The following is a 22,888-nucleotide window of genomic DNA, read 5'->3' on the forward strand; positions in this document are numbered from 1 at the left end:
CTTCTTCCAAGGATGAGCTCACTCTGCTTTTCACAGACTTTTCATCTCCTCTTTCCTGAGAGTCTGTGTTCCTCCACTCTTTCACCTGGTGTACACTGTGGGCAGCTGCCACTTACCATCACCCTGTAAGGAGGAAATGATGACTTCCCCATTAGACACATGGAGTACACTGAAGCCCAGAGTGGTTGGGAGGCTACAGTTCTGCCACCAAGAAACCAGTATGGTCATTAACAGATGCTTTGTTAACAGATGCTTTCACTAGACTTTATGTAACTTGAGGGCAAGGATCATCAACACATCCCTGGAGGTCCTAGGATTTTGACTAAAATAGGTTTCATGCTCCATAAAGAGCAAATACTCTATGACCTCTCAAAATATCTCCTTTGCAGGTCTGTGGTGAGGGTGGGATGACATGATGTATGAGAAATATCCAGTTGCACACCTGGCACAGAGCCAATACCTAAGAAATTCTGATTATTATTATTATTGGCATATTGTTGGCCTTATGATATGATGTCAGTCAGCTGTTATTGTAAGTTAAAATTCAAATTTCCCTCCATGGCTCAGCAAGATCTGTCCTCCGCCTGAATCTCCAACTTGGGCTTTTGCCTTATCCCCAAGTCCCAGGCCACACTGCTCACTCTCTGATCCTTAAATGTGCCAAGCTGGTCCCCACCTCAGGCCCTTAGTGCATGCTCTTCCTTTAGCCAGGACCACTGTTGTCCGACTTTGCATGGACATCACTTCTGTTCTTTCAGGCTCATTTCAGCTGTAACCCCCTCCAGGAAACCATCCTGGACTAGCCTGCAGTATCATTCTCTTCTCCTCTTGCCCTTCCTCAACCATTATCTCCCTCCTTCCTAAAACTAAGCATGGTTTGAGATTCTTTTATCCGTTTGTTTTTGTGTCTCTTTCAGATTTATGTACCAGTGCTTACATGCACCGTTACGGTCTCAGTGCTTTTACACACTGGAAGCCATCACTAGCAATTTTTTGTTTGTTTGTTTGTTTAGAAGGATGAATACATAGAGAAAAGAACAAATAATTACCAAATGTGAAAACTTGAGGCCTGGACAATGAAAAGGAACCAGAGAAAAGAATAGGTGCTGTTACAGGTTAAATTCTATTCCCCAAAATGGTATGTTGAAGTTCTAACCCCAGGTAACTGTGAATGTGACCTTATTTGGCAGTAAGGTCTTTGTTGATGTGATCAAATTAACATGAAGTCATTAGAATGGGTCCTCTGATATGATTATAGTCCTTATAAGGAGAGGGACATCTGGATACAGACACACACACGTACACATGGAAGAAAGCCATGTGAAGACACAGACAGAAAAAAGACAGTAATATAAAGAAAGGGGCAGAGATTGAGGTGTGCTGTCACAAACCAAGGAACATATGGGGTTACCAGAAGTCTGATTCTCCCCAAGAGCCCTCAGAGAGAGCATGGTCCTGTTTCTAGCTTCCACCAATGGGAGAACATTTTTCTGTTTGTTTGCTTGCTTGTTCTTCAGCCAGCCTACATGTGGTATTTTGCTATGGCAGCCCTAGGAAACTGATCAAGTGGACAAAATGTTGGAAGGGAGATACACACAGGCTTGGAATCACACACACCAGATTTGAACCCCAGCTGTGATAATACAAGATGTTTGCTGCTAATGTCTTTACAGACTAACACACACTTTTAGAAAAAGAAATTCTTATATTTGTTTCCCTGTCCCAAAACTCCCATGAAACAAGCAACAGAGCTCTAAAAGCCAAGATACTAGTGGGCTTTCCTTCTACCACCAGGGTGACCTCTGTTGATCTCTATCCTTGGGTCTGGGTGAAATGGGGACTCAGGTAACTCCCCACTCCAATCTATGTAAACTGGAAGTGGCTCTATATGCTTCCCAGTCCTCTGACCAACTCTGCTGAAGCCCTGTGAGTTCCTCTCACAGCTTTACTGCCACACCAACCCTTGGCAGTTCCTGGGCTGGGAGGATTTCTGGAACTCCAATTCAACATTTAAAAGGATAAGCACCCAAACCTGCTCTTTCACCAAAGCTCTGGCCCTACTACCAGAAGCTAAGCCTGAGGTAGAGTCGGTTCCTGGATTTTTGTCTTATTCTTTATTCCTTATTAGCCACACTTATAATTTATATGGAATCTACTGTACTACTCTGAGCAGAAAGCAGGAAAACTTAGAGAGTCATACACTAAAGTTAGACATGACCCTCACTTCGTAGAATTGCTGTAAGCAACTGGTGTATGGCTCAACACCAAGACCTGACACTGGCATTCTGTTGTGCTCTTGCCACTCCTCCTAATGGCACTGAAACCTCAGCCTGAGAGCTCAGAAATATTTATTTTCACTTTCCATTTAAATAGACACCAAGTGCTAATGATTGGGCATTAGCATAGCTCAGAGTTGGCTGAATATGGTAAACCAAGTACTCATTCAACATGCAAGATGAAAGGAGAGTCAGAAGGGAATATCTACTCAAGCACCACTCAACTTTCCCAGATTCAAATAGGATACCTACTCCCTGCAAACCAGCTTGATCCCCAAAGTGGAAAACAAACAAACAAACTGTCAAATCTGAAAATTTGAAAATATATGTCACACTTCACAATGCATCAACTTTGGCAAAGGATACACATGGGTTTGGAGGCAAAGGATCTAGACACCACTTTTGGACCTTGTATGCAACAGCTGAACACCAAGCAATAGTAACAACAAAGGCAGCATTTACTGAGCCAGTCCCTGTTCTTAGCACCTGCTACAAATTAGTTCTTTTACTCCTCATAACACCTCCATGAGATTGGCATTATTTGTCCTCACTGTGTAGATGAGAACATTGAGGCACAATCCACATGATACCTGAGTCCTTGGTCTTAGTCAACCACCACCAACACTGCCTCTCTAAGACCAGTTATAGGTTTGTGAGCATCTACCTATACTACACAATGTGCTTTCACAGCTTATCTCCCTGAGGTAAACTATAAAAAGGTATCACTAATCTGTCTGACAAGTTTGAGGTGATGCTCAAAAGTAAATATTTGTAAACATTTTGTAAGCCATCAAGATTTTTACAAATATTATTTCTCTAAGGACATTTGGAATTAGCAAAAAGATTACTGGACTTTCTAATAAAAAGCACTGCAGTGTTTTGAGCATACTCTTCTGAGTTATCTGCTTTTAGCCTTTCATTGCCCTTGAACTCCACTACAGCTCTGTAAGTTAGATATAACTGGTAGCATTGCAAAACGAGACCTATGGCCGGGCAAATATATTGTTTGGTAGAGGTCCAGTTGACTTCACTCTTTTCCCATGGTGTCCATTTGCACCCTCATTTCAATCTTTTCCTACTTCACATAAATTTGTACCTCGTAGACTTTTCCTGGGAACCTGTTATAAAAAATGTCTGATTCATCCTCTAATAATAAGCTAAGAAAAATATTTAATGTGCTCATATGTACTTTTTTGTATTTGAAAATTATTCTTTAATACTATTTATTATTACTAAGAAAGACTTTAAAACTATTTTGGCCTACTAATTATGTATGTACATGAGTCATCAATGCTTCATAAACACACTTACTTCCCTTTGCATTATATTTAATAGTGGATGGAAACTGGTAGAGTGCATACCTTGATTTACTTTCACATACAGTTAGCATGCATGTATAATACTGTAGAGTTGCTGCATCCTGGGTTAAAAAAAAATTGGTCAGTCTGCGAAGAGGTGGAGATTTTTTTAATTTTATTCATTTTTTAAAAAATTTTATTCATTTATTCATGAGAGACACAAAGAGATAGGCAGAGGCACAGACACAGGGAGAAGCAGGCTCCCCGCAAGGAGCCCCCCTGCAGGACTCTATCCCATCCCTGGGATCATGCCCTGAGCCGAAGGCAGACACTCAACTGCTGAGCCACTCAGGTGTCCTGAGGTGGAGATTTCTATGAGAATGCAGAAACATATTAACTGTCAAAAGATTTTGTCCTACAAATCTAAACAACAACAAAAAAATCCCCTCAGTGTAAATGTCAGGGCAGATGACACAGGAACAGGTTTCAGAGCTAGCATCTAAGCAAATCTGTACTGACTAGCTGGAGAAAAAAAATCTAAGACAACAAAGCCGCCACTCAATACACAAGATGGCCAGATGAGATACTGAAAAGAAATCATCTAATAAAACACAGCTTGAACTAGAAGAATGAGGTAAGAGAAATGGGTGAATCCATGCTATCAGCAGATAGCTGATAAACCCAGAAAGAGAAGGGCAAAATTCTGAAGAGATGTTCCACAGGAAAAAAAAAAAAAAATCAACTTAGAAATGAAAAATAGCACTGAAAGCCAGAGTGGTAACAATCTAGCTGAGAAAGACAAGAAAAATAGGTGGCTGAGAGATGTACTTGGTCTAAAAAAATAAAACAGAAATGGTTGTGATATTATCTATTTTACTTGCAAGGAATATGCAAGCTCAAAGCTATTTTCAGAAGGCTTTAGAAAAGACATATAATTTATCCCTTTCATTTCTTTGAAATGGGAATACCAATAAAGCTGCAAAAAGTGGGCGCCCAATCAAATACACACTGTAGGCCCTTCTACAAAATACCTAGCAAGGGGTGCCTGGGTGGCTCAGATGGTTAAGCATCTACCTTCAGCTCAGGTAGAGCATCAGGTCATGATCTTAGTCTTCGGTTGGAGCCCCACATTGGGCTCCCTGCTCAGCTGGAAGTCTGCTTCTCCCTCTCCTCTCCCTCTGGTCATGCTCAATCTCTCTCTCAAATAAAAAAAAAAAAAAATCTACCAAGACAACCCAATGCCCTTAAATAAAATACAGTTCACAGTGAACAGAAACTAAAGCAGAGGTCTTGGCTGCCAGCAGATACACCTGAGGAGCTTCAGAAATACTGATGCCTGAGTTTCACACCCAGAAGTTCTAAATGACTTTGCGTCTTCTTCAAAGATTCCTAGGTGATCCTATTATACAGCCAAGACTGAGAGTCAAGACTGTACACTAAAGCAGTGGTTTTCAAACCTTAGTGTGCTTCAGGATCGCCACCATAGATGCTTGATCTCATCTCCAGAACTTTGGATTTAGTAGATCTAGGGTGAGCTTGGAGAACTGGCATTTCTAACAAGTTCCCAGATGACCTGAGTGCTGGAGGTCCAAGGGATGACATTTTGAGAACACTGGACTGAAAGAGGTAACAATCAAACACAATGTGTGAAATTGGATCAGATTCTGATTTTAAAACAAACAGCAAAAGATGTTACATGGACAACTGGGGAATATTGAAGGTAAATTAGAAATCAAGTATTATGATGGGATTTTTCACTCTTATAGGTTTCATAAGTCGTTTTGGATCATGGATAAGTAAGCCCTTATTCTGAATACTGAAAGAAGGTAACCAATGTTTCCTGAATTTTTGACCATAAGACTAATTTCTAACTATTTTACACAACTCAATTGCTGTAACATTACTTTGAGATATAATTTAACTCTTCTATTATGTAATTTAGGAGCGTTCGTTTTATACTCCCTCTAAAAAACAGTCCATTTTTTAAGTTTGAGATATGTCCATTGAGTTCTTTTTTTTTTTTTTTTTTTTAAGTAGTTTCCATGCTGGGCTCAAACTCAGGACCCTGAGAACAAGACCTGAGCTGAGACCAAGGATTAACTGACTGAGCCACCTCACTGCCCCCTGTTGAGCTCACTTTTTAATCATAAACACCTACTACCGATATGTAGTACTTACTGATTGTTCTTGAATATACCTTATCACAACCAGAGGCCCCTGAGCAGAAGAGAAACTCACTTGTAAGTAGCATACAATTTTTTAACTCTAAAAACTGCAATACAGAAAACAAATCTGTTCATATTTCAGTAAAAAGAACACTTAATTGAAATGAGATTTTTTTCCCCTGAAGTCTGGAATTTCATATAGAATTTTTCCAGTTTTGCATCATTAATAGGAACATAAAATTGTCTGGGCTTTCATAAATCCTGAGGGACATCAGTAACAAAAGCTGTCATATCCAGAAAAAAAAACCAAACAGACTAAAAAACGAATCCTCCCAAAATGTGTCCATGAAAAGTCATGCTTTATTTTATTACTTGACGACCCAAAACCCATCCAATATTGATGTCAGCTCTGCATATTTTATCTATCCTGGTCAAGTCCTATCATTTCTGCTCCTGCTTTTGAATTCCCAACCTTCTGCCATAGTCTAAGCATTTATCAGCTTCCATTGAAACTTATTCCACTTACTGGGCTACCTGTCTCTAATCTCCCATCCATCTTTTCAATCCATCTACACACTATTGCCAGAATGATATTTCTAAATCAGGAATTGGCAAACTATTACCTTCGGGCCAAACCCGAATTTTGTCTTTTTTTAAATAAATTTTTATTAGAACACAGACATAATCATTCATTTATGTATTATTCATAGCTGCTCTCATGCTATAATAGTAGAGCGAAGCAACAAAAAGGTGATGCACAAACTTGATAATATTTGCTCTTCTGGCCTTTATAAAAAAAAAAATTTGCAGATCCCTGATTTAAATCCTTGGTACAAAAAGTGCATATCCGTTGCACATATATAGACAAGGATTATTTTGCATTACTGTTGTTATAATCGCTTCTCGGCCTTTTGGCTAAGATCAAATGTACTGTTAGTTATAATTCACTGAGTTGCAAACTTTCACCTGTAAGGTGATATGCATAGTTTTCCATTGTAGTCATCTAGGATTCTTTTCTGCTTATTCCAAATTTCCTTTCCTGGTGAGACTTGTTCACCTCCCCAAGAGCAACATTAGGAAGCAAGTCATAAGTTTCCACTGTTCACAAGCTCTGAAGACCCCTGCTCTCTCTTTCCTCTGGAGGCATCTCTCCTTTTAGCTTGGCAACATCTCCCTTTGCTAATGCATCATCTTTATAATGACTTGGCCTTAGGGGAAATAAAAGCCCAAAGGAAAAAGGGAAAAGGAAAGTAAACATATGCCATTGTTCACTAACATAACCTCTCTTCAAGCAAAAAAGAATTAAACAAAAGGTCTGCAAAGAGTGTGGTCTGCAGGGAAAAAAAAAAACACAAAGTAATACACGGATAAATGATCTCAGCATGCTGAGAAGTCTGTAGAAGAGAAGCAACTAGAAGCAAGTTCTGACAAGAATCCACCTAATAGCTTTACCCCTAGGTCCCCTGAATTCCTTTTGGCCAAAGAGAGATTTAGGAGACCTAGTTCATAGTTCATGATAATTTATTCATTCTGACCTGACTGCACAGGATAACTGAGCTTCTGCCATTTTCAAAAACACAAGTCTCACCTGGAACCTTAACTTTAATAATGAGTTCCAGCTCTTTGCTTCCCACATATGCCCTACAAATTCTTTCAACGATTAAATGTCATTACTGAGTAGGAGTCGAGGGGTGCTTATCTTCCTCTGGCTAGAATTCCTCCCCAAATGAAGTGCATTCTCCTAATGGAGTTCTGGGTCTTGTTGTAGTCTTACCTGTTATTTTTCTCCCACTGAACCTGAGCTATCCACCCACCGCTGGCACCCAGTGGTTTCAAACTTACTCCCTCTTTGTGGAGCTCCACTTTGCATACATGCTAGACTTCCCTTTGCCAGCCACATGTTGTACCTGCCATCCATGTCTTTCATGATGTAGTGTTCTCTCTTGAATTCCCTCTGGGACCCCTGCCACTCACTCCCTTCCCTTTCCCTTAGCTCCATCTACCTGTGCCACAGGGGCTAATTCCTCAGGGTCAGCTCTTAGTCAGTCCTTCTATTCTCAGCAACACTGTTGAGATGGGCATAAGCCCATCTGTACACAATTCTGAGGTCTATTTTTGGTGGCTGGCACTACCACTGGAAGATATAGGGTGGTTGTCAGCTACCTACCTATAACCTCATTATCAATTCCCAACAAAAACGAGTCTCAGATCAAATTTTTCCTTATTCACACATTTTTAAACAAAAATTTATTAGCAAATGGGAAAAACTAGTTCATACAGCTGTTCTGTACATTGCTACAGCCCCAGTTCACTATTCTTTTAGAGGTTGTATTCTAACCACTAGGTTGTCATAAAAGGTTTACTAAAAGTAGATATGACAATATCCCAGAGGTATTATGAGTGAGCCTCAAGTCAGCATTAGCAACCAGAAATGTCCTGGGTCTGTGCCCAGGATCATCTTCACACCTTCCCTAAGGATTCAGATTGGAGGTCCCACTAGAGTATTTTTCCCCCACTAGACTATTTTTTAATGCAGATTTTAACACACATATAAATGCAGGAAAATAATCCCTATATGCCCATTGCCAACAACTATTTGTATTTTACCAATTTTGTATCATCTATCTTCCTAGGTGATTTGTCTTGTCTTTTTATTTTTGTTTTTTTTTTTTTTTTTTGTCTTTGGTAGATGTGGCTGGAATTTATAAATGCAAGTCCCAGATTCAAGATATGTCATTTGATCTGTAAGCACTTACATGGGTATCTCTACTAGGTAAGGGCTTAAAGGAAAATTAACCACAATACCATTGTTGCTCCTAGCAATTAATATTTTACTATCATCTATGACCAGTTTATATTCAGATTACCTCAAATGCCTTAAAGATAAATTTTTATAGTTTATGTCTTTGAATGAGGACCCAAACAAGCCTCACTGAGATTCTTATGCTCTGGCTTTGCAAGAGGAAAGACTGTATGTATACACATAGACACACACACACACACACACACACACACACATAACATATATATGTAGTGTGCCTTGGCTGAAATATCACAATATGAGATGGGTAATAGATATCATACATATGATATTTTAGTCAAGCCACACAATCTGAATTCTGTTAATTTCATAGAGGAGAACTCCTTTCTATCAACATTCTGCTGATTAACAAGCAAACTTTCACCAGTAAACTTATTTATTAGGCAAATTGGCAAAAAAAAAAATGGGTTACTCAGAGCTAAGTGTAGCTGACGACCTTGTAGTAGGCATCCTTAGAGTAGAGCTTTTTCCAGTAATGATACTACCTGACCATCATAGAGTCTAAATCTTTAATCAAAGGATGCATGGGTGGCTCAGTCAGTTAAGCATCTGACTTCTGCTTAGGTCACGAGTTCAGGATCCTGGATCAAGCCCTGCTTAGGGCTCCCTGCTCAGCAGGGAGTCAGCTGTCCCTCTCCCTCTGCCCACTGACATGCACATACTCTTGCTTTCTCTCAAATAAATAAATAAAATCTTAAAACCTGTAATCAAAATTCTAGCTATACCTAATATGTTACTTATGCTAACTTACACACAGGGGATATTAGGATGTCTCTGAAATATTTCAAAAGGAATCACAGGTCCAGTACAAAGCATCATGGGATATGTGGCTTCTTCTGCCATCAGTCCACCTGACTGTCTAGATGAGAACATCAAGAGCCAAGACATGGAAAGTCTCTGGTGGCCAGAACCTGTGCTCCTCTATAAGAGAGCTGAGAAGAAAGAGGTTTTCTCAGAGCCAACTAAGGGCCGGGCTCGACACTCCCTCGGGTTCTCATTGCAACTCCCACCCCAGGGAAGGCAGGAACATCATCCTCACATGGACAAGAATACTCCTACACAGAAGGGTTAAGAAAAATCAAGCTCTGCCTGACTCCAAAGTCGTTGTATGTAGCTGGTTCTGTACAAAAATGAAGAGGAAAGAAGGAAGGTCATTTCTGAAAAGAAGAGGACATGTAAAGGCCGTGCCATTTCGCATCAGACAGTCTGCAGGAGCCATCGGTCCTGTGCCTGCTTCCACCTCACCCTGAACCACTGCCTGTGTGTGCAAAGAAAAGTGAAGGATCTCTCATATCTCATCATGCAAATACTGATGCGGAGAAAACAACATGTATGAGAAACACCCCAGCAACAGAGGCTAGCTAAGTGGGCTGCTGGGAGTTGTCTCACTTACGTAAAGACCACCCAAAAAACACTGGGCCTCCCAGCAGAACTCCTAGCTGAACTGAGTTCCATGCTCAGCCCTACTTAGCCATCACAACAATCCTGCCAGGAAGATTCTGTTTCCAGATAGGAATTATTCTCCCATTTAACAGAAATGGGTGTCAGGAGGTGCAGTTGTTTACCTCAAATCACTTAACGAACAGGCACTAGAACAAGGTTATAAACATGAAAGCACAATTCATTTATTTCCCCTGAACTTCATAAGAGGCTTGACTTCGACTCACAGGCAGTGGGAGGCTGGTCCCCACACCACAAGCCTAAGTCTTCCTGCGCAGTGTACCGTATCCTCCATTCTAAATCCTCTCTCGTTTTCTGCCAACTTCCTTCATTTTCACAGAAATCATCGAGGGTTCTGAACCTACATTAGGCCACCGATTCAATCTCATGCCTGGTTTAATCTTATTTAAACTGAAAACTCCTGTTTTCTTTTTTTCTTTCTTTCTCTCTCTCTCTCTTCACTGCTTCCGACAGAGGCAGTATTTTAGCTATTCCAACCAATAATTTGGGAATCAAAAAAGTAAATAATAATCATTTCTTGACAGAGCAATGTTTTTTGTTTGTTCTGTTTTCTTTTGTTTTTGAGGACATGAAAAGAATCATCAAAAGAACAAGCTAATCTATAAAGGTTTTCTTGAAGTATTAATAATTGGTGTTTTCCCCCCAAAATGTGTAATGAGCTTAAACTGTCAATAATTAATCACAAGAGAAAAAGCTCAAATACTATTTTGCAGTCATTTTATGGAGCTCATTTCCCTCCATTAACATGGCACTGGCATTAAAAGTAGTAAAAGGTTTACATACTTCACCTCCATTATCATAATTAAATCTGTTTCACGGTGCTGCACCTCCATGAGGCATTAGAGCACTACCTGCTAAGAAGGTTGAATCTCTGGCCAAACTCTGAGACAATATGTCTAACCGATGAATTAAAGCATAATTATTCAAGTGACAAAGTTTTATTAGCCCTCAGTGCCAGGTTCCATGTTAGACACGGAGAACTCATGTACCCAAATACTGAAGGAGTATTCACCATCTGCCAAGCACCATCATAGGCATTAAGGTTACAGAGGTTCCTGTGCCATAAAGAACTTCACTGGCCTTTGTCCTCAGTTCCTGGGAGGGAGCTTCTGAAACTTTGGAGTTTCCCAAATGATAGGGATGTTTTATTAATCATGGTGGGCCCTTTAAACCACACTCAGCTCTATGTTAACAAAGTGACTTGTGGTGAGGCCCTCATAGTTTAAGCTAACAAAGAAACTCAAGATAAGGATGCTTAGAGGATGGAGGTTTTCAGCCATGGGGTATCAGCCAACCTCTGGGGAGAAGGTAAGGAGTTTAACCTCATGTTCAATTGAGTTTGTCCTGTGTGCATAATGAAACCCCAGTGTAAACTCCAAACCTGAGGCTCAGGAAAGGTTTCCTAGTTGGCATTACACTCTGAATATCATCACACATTGATGTACCAGGAGGGTGACTTGTCCCTAAGGACATAGAAGCTTCACATTTGGGACCCTCTCAGACTTTACCCTATGTGTCTCTTCTTTTAGCTGGTTCCAATTTGCAACATTTAACTATAATAAAACTGTAAGTATAGTGCTTTCCCAAGTTCTGTGACTCATTTAGAAAATTATCAAACCTGACAGTGTATTGGGAACCCCCAAATTTTTAGCCAGCTGGTAAGAAGTGAAGTGCCCTGAGGACCCCAAACTGGTAGCTATATCTGAGGGGAGTGGGACTATACTTTTATCTTGGGAAGTGTGGCCTAGCTTGAATGTAGTTGGTGTCAGGAATCATTGCAGAAGTGAACAAGGAAATCTCTTTGTCCTCCTGGAATTTGCATTCTAGCGGACAAAGAAGGTAGACAACAAGCATATAAAGCAGCTATAAGGATTTCAGCAAGAGAGACATGCCATAAATATCAGGTTAATGTGATGGGGAGAGACCGGCTGGAATGAGTGAGAGTATGGTCTGGGAAAGCCTAACCCATGTTAGAGTTGAGACTCAAAGATGAAAGGGGAAAAATGATGAGGGTGGAAACCTCTCCCTGCCCTTCTTTGATAATCATCAAGCAGGAAAATGCAGAAGCAAGGCAAGTCAACATCAGCTACAGAAAAGTTTTGCTTTTCAAAAGAGTTACTCTTAAAAAGTTGACCATAAAGTGAATTTTCTGGTACTTGAGTACATTTTTCCCCTTAATTTCCATTATAAAATCATGAACAGGGTATCTTGGAAGGTCTATGTGGACAATGATAATGTGGACACACCAAAGAAACAAAATCAGAATGGCATTACAGATGAGACAAGGGTACTTTCCTCTTAATCAGTTCACTCTACCTCCACCGCACACAGCCCAATGATTCTCAAACTTTAATGTGGATATGAATTAACTGAGAATCCTGTCAAATGGAGATTCTGATTCAAGAGATCTGGGGCAAGGCCTGAGATTCTGCATTTCTAATAAGTTCACAGAGGATGCTGATGTCAGTGGTCTGAGGACCTCATTTTAAGTGATGCAAGTCTAGCCCAGCACTACTTGAAAGAAAGAAAATGTGAGTCACAAATGCAAGCCAAATATGTAATTTTAAATTTTCTGGAAGCCACATTAAAAAGTTAAAAAAAATCTTATGAAATATAAATATTTAACCTAATACATCCAAAACATTATTTAAAAATCAACATAAAAATATTTTGAGGTATTTTCAGTCTTCCTTTATACTAAGTCTACAAAATCCAATCTGCATTTGAGACTTTATAGTACATCTCAATTTGAAGTAGCCACATTTTAAGTGCTTAGTAGCCATCCGTGGTTAGTGGCTACCACAACAATCAGTGCAAATGTATTGGAGAGCAGCTCTACCCAGTTTGTTATTCAAAGGATTGTTATGGTAGTTTATTATTGGTACCAAGTAGGAATTTGCACAGGTGTTTCTGCTAAGCAGGGTAGCTGGACACAGAAAGTGGATTTTTTTCTTCCAACTGAATTCTCCTGATTGCTAGCCTACATTAACAGAAGTCAGCAGGTGATCACTCAAATGACCTAGTCTCCCAGAACTGCTATCAGCATCTTTCATCCAAGTCTCCTAAGCACATTAGAAGCACAGCTAAAGCTCCAAAATGCCCTGTAACTCAAAAAGACGCAATTTACAAACAAACTGATGAGACAGCCATTGGCTGAATGATTTGTTTTCAATCCCAAGACCCACTCCAGTGGATTGATAATCAGAAGTCTTTGCTTTGGGCACCATCTACCATTAGTCTGGCCTCCAATGGACACTGCATTTTCTCCCCTGAATTGATTTTTCCAAGTCACCTAAAGCAATGGTCTTGTGAAGAATGATGTTGGCAAAAGGAAGAAAACGAGCTGTAATGATTATTAAAATAATGATTTTTCAGATAAAGTCATAGTTGTAAGTAGTATCTCTGTACACGAGAATTATCGATTATTTCCATAATAGAAAATTAGGTTACCACCCATGGTAATTAGGCTCAGAGCAAAATTGTAATGTGTTTTTATAGACAGAAGGGAAAACAGATTTTTTTACTGAATTGCCAGGGGCAATTCTAACAGGGTGGGAGAAAATCTCCAATAGCACAGACAGGTGTCATCTACCCAGGAACCATGTGAGTATTTGTATTTTTTACTGCCTGATATTTCACCATGTTGTTCACTGAGGCCTTCAGTCAGCTCCAAGCATATAGATATTTTTATTATTAATTATTAAACATTTTGAACACTTATCTTGTCAGTCACTACAATGAGAATTTATATATATATATAGTAGAAACAAACATTATATATATATATATATATATATATATACATATATATATATAACATGCAGCCAAGAATACTTTATCCTACAAGGCTCTCATTCAGAATAGAAGGAAAGATAAAGAGCTTCCATGATAGGCAGAAACTGAAAGAATATGTGACCACCAAACCAGCTCTGCAAGAAATATTAAGGGGGACCCTGAAATGAAAGAGGAAGCCCAAAGAAATAATCCACAAAAATAGGATGGAATAGGTATTATGATGACACTAAATTCATATCTTTCAATAGTAACTATGAATGTGAATGGGCTTAATGATCCCATCAAAAGATGCAGGGTATCAGACTGGATAAAAAAAAGCAAGACCCATCTATTTGCTATTTACAAGAGACTCATTTTAGACCTAACAACACCTCCAGCCTGAAAATAAAAGGTTGGAGAACCATTTACCATTCAAATGGTCCTCAAAAGAAAGCTGGGTTAGCAATCCTCATATCAGATAAATTGAAGTTTATCCCAAACACTAAAGTGAAGTGATATAATGAAGAGGGACACTATATCATACTTAGGGGGTCTATCCAACAAGAGGACCTAACAATCATGAATATTTATGCCCCTAAAGTGGAAGCTGCCAAGTATATCAATCCATTCATAACCAAAGTAAAGATGTACTTACATAATAATACACTAATAGTAGGAGATTTCAACACGGCACTTTCTGCAAATGACAGATTTCTAAGCATAACATCTCCAAAGAAACAAGAGCTTTAAATGATACACTGGACCCCAGATGGATTTCACAGATATAGACAGAACTTTGCATCCAAACACAACTGAATGCACATTCTTCTCAAGTGTACATGGAACTTTCTCCAGAATAGATCACATACAGGGTCACAAATCAGGTCTCAAGCAATACCAAAAGATTAGGATTGTCTCCTGAATATTTTCAGACCATGATGCTTTGAAACTTGAACTCAACCACAAGAAGAAATTTGGAAGAAACTCAAACACGTGTAGGGTAAAGAGCATCCTGCTAAAAGATAAAAGGGTCAACCAGGAAATTAGAGAAGAATTAAAAAGGTTCATGGAAACTAATGAGAATGAAGATACAACCATTAAAAATCTTTGGGATACAGCAAAAGCAGTCCTAAGAGGGAAATACATTGCAATACAAGCATCCCTCAAAAAAGTGGAAAAAACTCAAATGCACAAGGTAACCTCATACCTAAAGGAACTGGAGAAGGAACAGCAGGTAAAACCTACACCAAGCAGAAGAAAGTTAATAAAGATTCAAGCAGAACAGAATGAAATAGAGACCAGAAGAACTGTAGAACAGATCAACAAAACCAGGAGTTAGTTCTTTGAAAGAATTAATAAGATAGATAAACCATTAGCCAGCCTTATTAAAAACAAAAGAGAAAAGACTCAAATTAATAAAATCACGAATGAAAAAGGAGAGATAACCACCAATACCAAGGAAATACAAACTATTTTAAAACCATATTATGAGCAGCTATACACCAATAAATTAGGCAATCTAAAAGAAATGGATGCATTTCTGGAAAACCACAAACTACCAAAACTGGAACAGGAAGAAATAGAATCCCCGAATAGGCCAATAACCAGGGAGGAAATTGAAGCAGTCATCAACAACCTCCCAAGACACAAAAGTCCAGGGCCAGATGGCTTCCCAGGGGAATTCTATCAAACATTTAAGGAAGAAACAATACCTATTCTACTAAAACTGTTCTGAAAGAGAAAGGGACAGAATACTTCCAAACTTGTTTTATGAGGCCAGCATCACCTTAATCCCAAAACCAGACAAAGACCCCACCAAAAAGGAGAATTATAGACCAATATCCCTGATGAACACAGATGCAAAAATTCTCAACAAGATACTAGTCAATAGGATCCAACAGTACATTAATATTATCACCATGACCAGTGGGATTTATCCCCAAGTTGCAAGGCTGGTTCAACACCCGTAAAGCAATCAATGTGATAGCTCATATCAACAAGAGAAAAAACAAGAACCATATGATCCTCTCAATAGATGCAGAGAAAGCATTTGACAAAATACAGCATCGATTTCTGATCAAAACTCGTCAGAGTGTAGGGATAGAGGGAACACTCCTCAGCATCTTAAAAGCAATGTACGAAAAGCCCACAGCAAATATCATTCTCAATGGGGAAACACCGAGAGCCTTTCCCCTAAGATCAGGAACACGACAGGGATGCCCACTCTCACCACTGCTAGTACTAGAAGTCCTAGCCTCAGCAATCAGGCAACACAAAGAAATAAAAGGCATTCATATTGGCAAAGAAGAAGTCGAACTCTCCCTCTTTGCAGATGACATGATACTGTACATAGAAAACCCAAAAGCCTCCACCCCAAAATTGCTAGAACTCATACAGCAATTCAGCAGTGTGGCAGGATACAAAATCAATGCCCAGAAATCAGTGGCATTTATATACACTAACAATGAGACTGAAGAAAGAGAAACTAGGAATCAATCCCATTTACAATTGCACCCAAAAACGTAAGATATCTAGGAATAAACCTAACCAAAGAGGTAAAGGTTCTATACCCTAAAAACTACCAAACACTTCTGAAAGAAATGGAGGAAGACACAAAGAGATGGAAAAATATTCCATGCTCATGGATTGGCAGAATTAATATTGTGAAAATGTCAATGTTACCCAGGGCAATGTACACATTTAATGCAATCCCTATCAAAATACCATGGACTTTCTTCAGAGAATTGGAACAAATAATCTTAAGATTTGTGTGGAATCAGAAAAGACCCTGAATAGCCAGGGGAATATTGAAAAAGAAATCCAGAGCCAGGGGCATCACAATGCCAGATTTCAGGTTGTACTACAAAGCTGTGATCATCAAGACAGCGTGGTACTGGCACAAAAACAGACACATAGATCAATGGAACAGAAAAGAGAACCCAGAAATGGACCCTCGACTCTATGGCCAACTAATATTCGACAAAGCGGGAAAGAGTATCCACTGGAAAAAGGACAGTCTCTTCAGTAAATGGTGCTGAGAAAATTGGAAGGCCACATGCAGAAGTATGAAACTAGACCATTCTCTTACACCATACACAAAGATAAACTCAAAATGGATGAAAGATCTAAATGTGAGACAAGAATCCATCAAAATACTAGAGGAAAAAAAAAATCCTAGAGGAGAACACAGGCAATACCCTTTGTGAACTTGGCCACAGCAACTTCTTGCAAGATGCATCTTGGAAGGCAAGGGAAACAAAAGCAAAATGAACTATTGGGACTTCGTCAAGATAAAAAGCTTCTGCACAGCAAAAGAAATAGTCAACGAAACTAAAAGACAACCTACAGAATGGAAGAAAATACTTGTAAATGACATATCAGATAAAGGGCTAATATTCAAGATCTATAAAGACCTTATTAAACTCAACAGCAAAGAAACAAACAATCAAATCATGAAATTGGCAAAAGACATGAACAGAAACTTCACCAAAGAAGACATGGTCATGGTCAACAAGCACATGAGAAAATGCCCCACATCACTTGCCATCAAGGAAATACAAATCAAAACCACAATGAGATACCACCTCACACCAGTGAGAATGGTGAAAATTAACAAGACAGGAAATAATAAATGTTGGAAAGGATGTGGAGAAAGGGGAACCCTCTTGCACTATTGGTGGGAATATGAACTGGTGCAGCCACTCTGGAAAACTGTGTGGAGATTCCTCAAAGAGTTAAAAATAGAACTGCCCTATGACCCAGAAATTGCACTGCTGTGGATTTACCCCGAAGATGCAGATGCAGTGAAACGGCAGGACAACTGCACCCCAATGTTTATAGCAGTAATGTCCACAGTAGCCAAACTGTGGAAGCAGCCTCGGTGTCCATCGAAAGATGAATGGATAAAGAAGATGTGGTCTCTGTATACAATGGAATATCACTCAGCCATTAGAAACGACAAATACCCACCATTTGCTTCAACGTGGATGGAACTGGAGGGTATTATGCTGAATGAAGTAAGTCAATCAGAGAAGGACAAACATTATATGGTCTCATTCATTTGGGGAATATAAAAAGTAGTGAAAGGGATCATAGGAGAAAGGAGAGAAAATGAGTGGGAAATATCAGAGAGGGAGACAGAACATGAGAGACTCCTAACTCTGGGAAATGAACAAGGGGTAGTGGAAAGGGAGGTGGGCACTGAGGGGGGCACCTGATGGGATGAGCACTGGGTGTTATGCTATATGTTGGCAAATCAAACTCCAATTTTAAAAAATATTCCAAAAAAATGGGCAGAAGTTATGAACAGACATATCCTCAGTGAAGACATCCAGATGGCCAAGAGACACATGAAAAGATGCTCAACATACTCATCATCAGGGGAATGCAAATCTAAACTACAATGAGATAATACCTCACACCTGTCAGAATGGCTAAAATCAACAACACAAGAAACACGTGTTGGAGGATATGGAGAAAAAGGAACTCTTCTGTACTTTAGTGGGAATGCAAAGTCATGCAGTCACTCTGGATAATAGCATGGAGTTTCCTCAAAAAGTTAAAAATAGAACTAGCCTATGGATCCAGACATTACAGTACTGGATATTTACCCCCAAACCAAAAACACTAATTAGAAGGAATACATGCATCTCCATTTATTGCAGCATTATTTACAGTAGCCAAATTATGGAAGCAGCTCAAGTGTCCAATGATAGATAAATAAAGAAGATATGGTATATATACACAGTAGAATATTATTCAGCCATAAAAAAGAATGAATTCTTGCCATTTGCAAGGATATGGATGGAGCTCTCTCTATATAATGCTAAGTAAAAAAAAGTCAGTTAGAGAAAGACAAATACCATATGATCTCACTTGTATGTTAGATTTAAGAAACAAATAAAAAACATGAAGAGGGAGAAAAAAGAAGGAGAGAGAGAAAGACAAACCAAGAAATAGACTCCTAGAGAGAACAAACTGATGGCTACCAGAGGGGAGGTGTGTGAGGGATGGGTTGAACAGGTGATGAGATTAAGGAGTGTACTTGTGATGAGCAAGCACCTGGTAATGTATGGATTTGTTGAGTCACTATACTGTATGTCTGAAACTAATATAACACTATATGTAAACTATAGTGGGATTTAAAAGAAAATTTTAAGAAATTAAGTAGAAAATTTTAAAAATGAAAACAAAGTTTTATTAGTCCCATTTCATAGATGAAGGAGGTTAATTAACTTGTCCAAGATCACAGATAGGAAGCATAAGAAACAGGAATTGAGCCCAGGCAATCTGACTCTAGATTTATCAGGCTTTTAGCTACTAGCTAAAATCACTCTTTTCAGTTTTGAAAAGCCCTCACAGTCTAAAAGAATTTTTTTTTTCAATATAAATGACTCTTTTTTCATAATATGACTCTTGTAATTTCTACCTCTTGGTACTAGCTCAGCATTTTGGGGCCAAATAAAACCAATTTACTCCTTACCTGATTTATATCTGGGGGCAACTGAGCTTTGTCTGAGACATCTCTTCCTTGAACTACCAGATACTAGGTTCTTTCCATTGCCCTTCATACTTTATAGGTCCTAATCCCTCCACCATGTCAAGAAATTATCTTCTATAATTTTCTTTAGAGTTCTGCATTTGAGTCAGTGCTTTTACATAATCTGCTACTGCTCTGATGGGTTAGAAGAAGAAGGTTGAAATTATGGTAGGATCACCATTGGGTATCAAGGTATTACGAAAAGGGTTGCTCATCTCGTAAATGACAGTCTTTGTCTTCTTCAACCTCTCTCTCACTCTCCAACCTGAAAAAAGAAAAGAAAGAAGCAAAATCTGATAGTATATGCTGTGATAGAAGAAACCTGTTGATGGTACTAAAAACGAACAGGAAAAAAAGAATATTAGCTTACAAGACAGCTGGAAGGCTAAATGTGGTATACTGCAAAAATGGCCATTCATCTCAAACCATTCCTGTATCTTTGTATTTTCCAATATGTATTTGCAGTTCTTCCAATCAAAAGATGGAGTCTATTTACCTTTCCCTTGATTGTGGGCTGGTTTTGTGATTGGTCTTAGGCAAAACAATGGGGTAGAAATGACACTAGCAAGTTCTAAGGCTAAGCCTAAAGAAACTTGCGAGCTTTCGGTAGGTCTTTTAGAAACCTGCCCAGCTGCCATGTGAAAATTTCAAGCTAACCTGCTAGAATAAAAAAAGACTACGAACAAAAGAGATGAGCTGTCAGTGTTGAGGCTATCTGCGATAAACTAGCTGAACACAGGAGACCAACTGAAACCAGAATAACCACCCAGTTAAATGAAAACCAAATTGCCAATCTGCAGAGCCATGGACTAAATAAATAGGTATTGTTTTAAAGCTATTAAGTTTTAGGGTGGTTTGTTACACAGTTAAAGTTAAATGATATACCTTGTCTGCAGCTAACATATAACATCCTCAAAGAACTACATGCAGTATGAATAAATATACAAAATACAAGTAGCACAGAAATTGAAAAATAAACATCACAAACATTCTTTTAAGAATAACAGGGACTGGTGTTCTCACCTTTGTTTGCAACTATCAAAGAAAATGTAAAGCACAGACCACATAGACCAAAAAGGAGAATTTCCTTTTCCTTAGAGACTACACAAAAGGCCATAGACTAAAGCATTATCTCAACAAATCATACCAGTTAATGTACCCTCTTATATTCAAGAACTTTCATACGGGTGGCCATTTCTATCATATTTTTTGACACAAAGACATTCAATCCTGCCATATTCTCACTCTGCTGTCCTGTCTTGGTCAGTTGTTTAAAGCCAATGGGGCACGTGGGTGGCTCAGTGGTTGAGCACCTGCCTTTGACTCAGGTCATAATCTCAGTGTCCAGGGATTAAGTACCCCCTACAGGGAGCCTGCTTCTCCCCCTGCTTTTGTCTCTACCTCTTTCTATCTCTCATGAATAAATAAAACCTTAAAAAAAAGTTAAGAAGTCCTAACAAAAAGAAATAAAGATCCCACAATAAACTGTAAACTTTCCCTTTGTCCTCATTAATAGATGCTAAGTTTTGACATCTATCACCCTTGGAAATTCTCTGGTGAGTCTTCAAGATTTGTGTTCCAACTCTTCCAAAGACTTTTCTGAATTTCTTTTATATGTAATATTCACTCCATTGGTTTCTCAGACTAAAAAATCTAAGTGATGGACTGACAATGGACCTAGTTATTATAAATTAATCATTGGTGAAGATAGAACATTTTCCATCACATTATGGATTCAGAAGAACTAAATTCCTACGTGTATTTTCTGAAATTCAATGCACTCTATGCACTTGTCAATCTTCCACAGACTTAAGAAGACATAGTGGTAGTATTTGGTAAAAAGAGCAGGGGATATTAATCAGAAATCAAGCCAATTTAGTATGTAATTTTCTAAGCTGTAGCAATTTGATAATAACCATTGGCAAATTTTAATTTGTACATTATCAACACTATGTTAGTTGTAGCCATAACAGTCATACTGTTTAGAGCAGGAATTCTCTAATTAAACTATCTTAGCAGGAATACTGACCTTACCACTTATTAGCTATTTGTCTTTGCACAAGTTCATTGTCATCTCTGCCTGAGTTTCAACCTCAAAAGTGGGGACAATAATACTTCTCTGAGGGCTAATACGAGGATTAAATGAATTACCACCTTTCTTTGACTGTAATATACCAGAAGCACTGATATTTTATATATCAATAGGAAGAAAAATGGCAATGAATTACACACTGATTTTGGAGAGATTAAATGTGGGGAGAAATGTGGAGTTAAAAAAGAACATCTTAGAATTGATTAGATTTAGTTAATACGGGCAAAATTCATGGTAAGTATTATTTAAGTGCATTTATATATGTAGGTTTGCTGAAACAAATATATGCAATATTTCCTACGTTTGATGAATGCTCATACCTTGTTTTTAAAAATCATAGAATTCCCCAACTCTGAGTTGGAAAATTATTTTATACAAAGTGCCATAAATATGAATAAAGGGAAGGCTATGTAAACTTCTTATGTTTGTAGAACAGAACTTACCCAACTCTGAAATTAAATTAATAAAAATTGAAATAAAACTATGAAACTACTACAAAAACATTCTGTTGTTTTCCTGAAAACAACTTGAAATCAAACAGTGAATGTGGTACTTAGTGCTGAGATACAGGCTCAAAAGAGTATAACATCCTTTAAAACAGGGCTTGCCAAGAGCTCTGATTTGTCTACCACTCTTTTTCATTCAAATATTCATAGGAAATCTATTTTCATAAACTCCTGTGATTTCATTTGCCTTTCACTGGGAAAAAAAGACACAGTTTTTTGATGAAGTCCACCTCTGTTGTTCTTTAAATATCACCATGAAAATTTAAATTATCATTTCTTCACACTAATACCATTCAAATACAACACAAACACAGACCGATATAACATGGGAGTTTTCAGATAGGAGTTGGTCATTCAGGCAAAAATATACTTACTTAAAAAAAGAGAGAGAGAATATGATAACAACCCAGAAATTAAAATTTATATCTGTCTATATTATCTACATATCCTCTAGACCTCAAGCACAAGTCAGCCAAGCCATATTTTAATCTTTTTTAAAGAGAGAATGAGAATGAGCAGGTGGTGGGGGTGGAGGGGCAGAGAGAGAGGGAGAGAGAATCTTAAGCACAAAGCTATGACATTTTTAGCATTTCATAAAAAACAATTTAAAAAGTGTGATTACAGCAGAAAGAGAATAAGCTTTGGATGATCACTTCCTACCAATGATGGGGACAAGTCATACAACTATCTCAGTTTTAGTTTTTCCTTTTTAGAACATAGAGATAATAAAGATGTGCATTAGAAGCTCTTAGGTGGCAGTGTTCAACACTCCTCAAAAATTTGGAAATAAAGGTGGTAATTTTAAGTGATAAACTGAAAAACGGATGCAAAATGGATGAAAGTCGATAAATGAATAGTGATATTATTTGCATACTTTGCTAATCAGAATTCATTTCTCAGTTTCCAGGGAATAAAAGAGAAGAGGAGTAACTTCAATAGTCATTATGCAGTGATTC

Source organism: Vulpes lagopus, chromosome 7, assembly GCF_018345385.1.
Source record: "Vulpes lagopus strain Blue_001 chromosome 7, ASM1834538v1, whole genome shotgun sequence".
NCBI classification, from domain to species: Eukaryota; Metazoa; Chordata; class Mammalia; order Carnivora; family Canidae; genus Vulpes; species Vulpes lagopus.